A 7073-nucleotide genomic window follows, 5' to 3' on the forward strand; every position below is an offset into this window, starting at 1 on the left:
AAAAAATATGTGCATGCGTAAAAATAAATTTATTTGATTTGTTTATTCACTGATGCCAGAGTCAGGAATAAAAAAATATTAATTAGATTTATTTTGTTTCTATAGCTGCGTAATATTTACCAACGCCAGAGTTGGAAATATCTGTAGTTAAATATTCACTGACGCCAGAGTCAGGGATATTATAAGCAAATTATCATAGCACAAACTAATAAACATATAGCAATTTAAGACGAAACTAGCAATGTAGCCTGCCTCAGGCAGGATGTTTAAGGGGTGATATTATCTTTCTTTTTACGTAACCAGTCCCGAACTATAGAATCTTTGTTGATCAGTTAGGGTTCCTAGTGACCATGATACTAGGTGGCGACTCCTTAAACAAGACCATTCCCCCATTAAAGAACTGAATGCTAGAAATCCGTTCTTTTCAAAAATTTAATAGATTTTTAAGGCCGCCGTGATATCGGGTACGACAAGCTTCATATGGCGAGCGATTCCAATCCAGCCTTTAGTAAATGCAAGCCTTCCTGATCTGCAGGAGCAGTGAACATCAACTTCCATTCCAGCTTGCTCAAACATGATTGGAAACACGTTTTCCCATGCACCTTGGAAAAGTGGCAAGGCTTCTCTTCTTGTATCGTTCGGTAACTCCAAGTTTTTCAAAATGTCAACATCTGTGAGTTTCTTTCTGAAGATCTCCATAGCTATAATATGCTTTCAGATAATTTGCGACTCAAGACGTTTGCAAGCATGTTCTTATAGAGGGGGAGATTAATAAGAAGACGTGGACAGAAAGCTTTCTTGGGAACATTTTAATTGGTAATTCCATTTGGTCGGCCCTTTTTAGAGAATTACTCCCTTTAAATTAACCATCATATATTCACTTTAACTTTTTAAATTAAGATGGAAATTAAATTCTTGAATTAAAACCCTACGTCACATATGCTCTTATTTAATTAAGATTCAATGTTAATACTCAAGATTCAAGTTGATGAGTTGATATTTAAGATGGTCCATTGATTAATAATTCAATTTAGTTTGTATGGTTTTTAATTTCTTTCTCATCTTTGAAGTGTATTATCACATATTAAGACCAAATTATTTAATGATGTTTTAAACAGTATATAAAACCTGGATCAGTTTGCATATGTATTCATAAAACATACTTCCTTGTACGCTTCTATATATTTTATATATTAACACCACACACACACACGAATGACTTAAATTGGCACCTCCTTGTCATGTATCATTACTAAGTCACATTAAATATTAAATATAAAGCTAAATGGTGTGGCATTTTAAATGTATATGAATCTTTTATTTATCCTTTTATATTTTACTATGGATTATAATAATGTTATTTTAAAAAACATTTAATTTAATCCTTAATTTTTTTTAGCACAATTCACCCTTTTTTTAGTCTAAATTAGAGCCTAATTTTATTTTTTTTGTGAGGGTTAGGTTGAAAAACAGGGAATTGAACTGCTAAACACACGAGTAACAAAGGTGGCGTGTGCAAATTAATTTGTAAAGTATATTTTTATCTCTTATATTTTTTTTGTTATAAAATGACCAGTTTTTTTGAAGTTTGCACAAATTTATTTTGATATTAAACTTTATTTTCATCATTTTCAATCTTTCGTGGGTGAGAAAATAGAAGAAATGGCTAGAAACCGGCCTAAAGAGAGAAACATATCATTTTAACGATTTCAACTATCAAAACATTAAATTTTTATTCCAAATGATTTCATATAATGAGGAGAGTTTAATTTAAGTGTTTTTATTAAGAAATTAGTTTTCTAGTTAATTCTTGGTTTTGAATTTTTTTTTTGCGTTTTTGCAGCTTAAATATTGGTTTTACAAGGTTATTATGATGTTTTCTAAGTGGGTTGAAAATAAATTTTTAAAGTGAAAAAATCAACCACCTTAATTTTGATTGAAATCTAAGTATGCTAACTGGAGTGTTTTTTTTTCCATCAAGCTAAGGGCCCATTATCTTTTTTTTATAAAAGGATCGTGCAACTATGCCTGAATTTGCAGACCCACGTGTGAGATTGTTGGTTATAGGCTAAGTGTTAGGCTTGGCCTTATTCTTTTTTTTTTTCTTTTTTTTATATAGTTTTATTTTAAAAAAAAATCTTGAACTTTTCTTTTATATTTTAAAAATAATTTTTAACTTTGTATTTTACATCTCTATAATTGTTTTTTTTTGCTTCTATATCCTTTTTTACATAGTTTTTAATTTTTAGTTATATTGGATTTTAAAAAAGTTTGAAGAGATTAATATGATTCATTATATATATATATATATGTATATATATATATATATGTATATATATATGTGTGTGTGTGTATTACATTTATTTTTTGTATAAAAAATATTTATTTCTTATAATATTTTTAATAAGTATAGTCTTGTATAATATGTTTTTATATTTTTATTGTATTCGATAAATCTTTTGTGTGTATCGATTTCTATTTGAAATTGATTTTAATAAATAAATTTATTATACACAAATAGATAAATTACCCATATTCCAATATTAAATGTCTTGATAAATATTTGTCTTTCAATTTTTTCTTCTTTTTTTTCAGTTTTTCCTATTTTTCTTAAAAAAATAAGATTGTTGGTGTCTTCTTTATTTCTTTTTTTTTCATTGGACTTGACTCTTTTTTTCATCTATTTTTTTTTCTTATATTCTAAAAACATAGTTTCAAAGAAAAGTCATATTATTAAACTTTATAAAGTTTATAGACAAGTTTACAAATTCAACTGGTGACTTGGTTGACATGTTTGATGAATTTAAATTTTTTTTTTCAACATATTAGTATTAGATAAAAAGTTATAATCCCACAAGAGTTTGACGTTTTGTAATCGTGTATTTTTGTTATTATATAATTAAGTAAAAAATAGTTATGGGAAAAATTAATCCTGCAAGAATTCATAATCTTATTCACAAGTTTAACGTATTAGCCTGAGTTATTTTTTTTGTTTTTGCACCTTTAATTATTTTTGATAGTTTTTTCTTGATTTTCTCTTTTAATATCAAATCTATAGGAAAATAAACTGCATGACCATATATTTTTATCATATAATGAAAAAAATTATTTTCTAAGAAAATTAATAATATTTATTTTAGTTTGGTCCTTCTTCTTTTAATTTTTTATTTGTTTCATTTTTCTTTTTGCCAAAGTTCTTATAATTTTTAATTTTATCTTTCAAAATAAGTTGTGGTGGTTATGTTACTAGTGATATAATAATAATAATAATAATAATAATAATAATAAAATATTGTTATAATCTAATTTTTGAATTTTTCAATATATATATAATAAAAAATTAAAAAAATGAATGAATTGAAAATTGAGTTAAGACAACACAAATTGAAAATATGGGGACTAATAAGGATTGAATTATAAATTTAGGGGTCAATTTGGTCAAGAATTGAAAGTTTAGGGACTTAATTGAACTTGGAATTGTTTAATTTAATTTGGTCAAGAATTGAAAGTTTAGGGACTTAATTGAACTTGGAATTGTTTAATTAATGAATTTAAGGACCCAATTGTCAAATGTCAGAAGTTCAAGGGGTAAATTGAAGATAACCATTTTAACAAAAAATCGGAGCTGTTTCTACTGTTCATCACCGTCTTCGGAAGACCGATTCAACAGGAAGAAATGGTACCAAAACCGGACCACGTCTGCTGTCCACGATCTTGTTTCTAGATTGATTAACAGTGCAGCTTCATTTACAAGAAGAAATGGCACCAAACCCAGACCACGTCTCCTACCCACAATTCCATTTCTAGATTTATAACGGCTTCATTTACTCTCTCTGGCCTTATAAAAGGCTAGAGAAAGACGAACAGAAGGGACGGATACAGGGAGAAAAGACTGGAAAAACACAGGGGGAGAAAAAAGGCAGAGACCGGAGGAAAAACTGGTGAAAAACCAGAGGAGAGAACAAGAAAAAAAAGGGGGAACGCAAACAGAGGAACACCGAGAACAAAACACACACAGAAAGGAGGGAGCACAAGACAGAGAGGACGGAGGGGTGAGAGGTGTTAGGTTGGTTGCCATTAATGTGCAACAACCATTTGCTATTGCACCAACCATGTGCACTCATCCAAGATGTCAAAGGTTGGCAGCCACCATTGTTGAAGAAGAGTTGGAGTTGGCAGCCACCTTTGTTGAAGAAAAGCCTCCATGAATGCCTATAAATAGAGGCATATGCAAGAGAGCAAAATGAGTGAAGAGAATTATGAAAATGTGAAGAGAGTAGAGAGGAAGAGAGAGCTGCAATGGCAGCAGCCTTGCTGCCATTGCAGCAGCTGCAAGTGCAGCAAAGAGAGTTGAGAGTTGAGTATGAGAGGGTGTAATCCTCCTCCTCCATGTATTTGTTTTGTATTCTTTCTCTATCTCTAAATATATTGACTTCTCCCGTGGATGTAGGCGGTTGTGCCGAACCACGTTAAATATTGTGTCAGTGTGCTTGGCTCTCCTATGAGCAAATATCAGTACATCACCGGACGGAATTCCCAACACGACCAGTGACAAATAAAAAAAAAAAAAAAGACCAGGGAGAACGAAGGGACGATCGAGACAGTTGCCCCGCCGTTTTTGCCTAGCCGGGTCCAGCCCAGCCCGTGCAGGCTAAGTTCGACCAGCTTAAAAAATACATATGCTTTTATTTTATTTTATTTTTTATTAATTTTATTTTTAAAAAATGTTATGGTACGTGGTATTGATCAACATAAAAAATAAAAGTATCCATAATTAAATATTTATTAATATTAAAGTTAGAAATATTATAAGCAAATCATCATAATATTTACTAATAAACTTTTGTAATTTAATACAAAATCATCAATATAACTTATTTTAGATAAGATGTTTAAGAGATGATAATTTCTTTTTTTTACTTAATTAGTCTCATTTCATAAAATCTCTGTTAATCAGTTAGGGTTTCTAGTAATTATAATACTAGATGACGACTTCTTAAACAAAAAATTTTTGTATCTAAAAACAAAATGCCAGAAATTATATTCTTTATGAGATTTGAATTTTTTTAAGGTCACTACGTTGTCGAGTGTGAAAATAATAATAATAATAATAATAATAATAATAATAATAATAACAATAACAACAATAATACTATTAATGTTATTGATAGTAATAGTAATAGTGATAATAATAGTTGCGGTGTTAATTATAAAAATAGTAATAATATTTATTGTAGTAATGATAATAGTTATGATAATGGATAGTAATAATACTAGTAAGGTTAATAATAATATCAATAATAATAATAATAATAATAGTAATAGTAGCAATGATCACGATAATGATAACACCAACCTTTTTTTTTTCTAGGGTTAGTATGGCTTGCAAGTTTGTTAGAGTAACTTTAATTTACGAGTTTGGTGAATTGTGTTTTATTTTTTATAATTGAACATGACTTTTTTTCTTGTCAATTTCTTTCTCATACAATCAAAAAATAATTTCATAGAAAAGTTATATTATTAAATTTTATAAAATCTATAGATATTTTCATAGGTTTGGAGCGTTTAACATTTTTTTTCTTTTAACATTTAGTATTGAGTTGGTGTTTAATTCATCCATTGTCTATGTTTTATTATATAATTAAATAAAAAATAATTTGAAAGAATAAAATATAATTCTACTAGAGTTCATAACCTGATTCATAGGTTCAATATGCTAGCTCGGGTAATTGGTTTACAAGTTTGATGAGTTTATCTACTTATTTTAAAAATAGCTTTAGAAATCAAATGTTTGACTGAAAGCAATTAAAAAAACACTTGCAATCATTCTTTGGGGCAAATATGTTAACATAATCTTTTTTCTTAATTTATTTATTTATTAAAGAAATAGTGAGTTCAAAATAGTGGTTGCTAGAATGTGAATAAGACTGCTTTAGCATATTGACCAACAAGTCTATATATGTAAGAAAGCAAATCCTTCATGAATCGTAACGTGTTTTGTAACTTGCACATAAAATAAATAGAAATACTAGCCAAAAAAAAAATCAGTTTTGTTCATTAGCCCATCATTAAAATATATATCAACGAACTATATATAAATATAAATATCAATAGACATTTTTGTTAGTAAAGCTGTTAAGTCCAGTAATGATTTAATATTTAGTATGGAATGTATTGTAAAATGAAAAATATTATGTTTTTCTTGTATAGATTGATCTTATATAATATAGTATATTACTGTAATTACCTGATTAAGACAGCCTCTTAATTAAAGTATCTAGGTTTTACCTTGTGAGCGCGAGGCGGTGCGTGAATGGGTTTTACCTGAATTTTGTTTCAAAAAAGCTAGTTGGTGTGGACATCACAGATCTATTAGCTTTTCAGCCAAGCTCCCTCCCATGAATTTGGAATCTCAATTTAAAACGGTTTGATTTTTAACTTTTCCCGTCATTCTGAAAACCCCAAAAAAAAAAACAGGAAATTATGCTCATAATAATCGATAGTCAAAAACAAACCTCGGATCTTGTATATTGATTAAAAAAACCCATAGAGCACACAATATGAATACTCTCTTTTGACCTTATCATGTGATTATATCATCAAGCATATAAGTATCGTTTTGTCTCGGGGCAGTATCAGATATGTTGTGATATTGAATTTAATTAGAAAACGAAATCGTAATTACATAGTCAAAGGATGTTCACTTTTGTGTACTGAGAAGCTGTAAATATGTGGCAATTTCTTGAATGGTGGCTAATTTACTCTTGAAGCTGCCTTTCATGGTGGGATATATATAAGATTTCTTCAAAGGTAAAACAGGACATGATAAAAAAATTTATCCGTAGAACTATTAAATCCAGTAGTTAACTGGTTACCTTAAACTTTATCTAAAGCATCTAGGTTTGATCCTGCGGGAATGAGACGGTGCATGCATGCGTGTAAGAAATATCAGAGCATGCTTGTCGTTATGCGGCAATTTGCGAGCTGAGGATTCTGAATGTTTTGGTATCACATCTTTTGTTTCAAAAAAGCAAGTAGGTTTGGACAACACAAAAAAGCTAGTTGGTGTGGAC

The 7073-nt window shown here is 29.1% G+C and overlaps 2 long non-coding RNA genes across 2 annotated transcripts in view; one reads left to right on the plus strand and one right to left on the minus strand.

Moving 5' to 3' along the window:
- LOC105128374 (uncharacterized) overlaps positions 1 to 548 on the plus strand; it is a 2319-nt gene extending 1771 nt beyond the window's left edge. The window contains exon 3 of the long non-coding RNA XR_842851.1: positions 489 to 548. This is a non-coding gene — a long non-coding RNA (uncharacterized LOC105128374). The remainder of the gene's footprint in view (positions 1 to 488) is intronic.
- The window catches only part of LOC105128375 (uncharacterized), a 2345-nt gene extending 1786 nt beyond the window's left edge, over positions 1 to 559 (minus strand). The window contains exon 1 of the long non-coding RNA XR_842852.1: positions 472 to 559. This is a non-coding gene — a long non-coding RNA (uncharacterized LOC105128375). The remainder of the gene's footprint in view (positions 1 to 471) is intronic.
- Positions 560 to 7073: the final 6514 nt, after the last annotated feature.

The sequence above is a fragment of the Populus euphratica genome, unplaced genomic scaffold, assembly GCF_000495115.2.
Source record: "Populus euphratica unplaced genomic scaffold, PopEup_1.0 scaffold14.1, whole genome shotgun sequence".
Lineage (NCBI taxonomy): Eukaryota > Viridiplantae > Streptophyta > Magnoliopsida > Malpighiales > Salicaceae > Populus > Populus euphratica.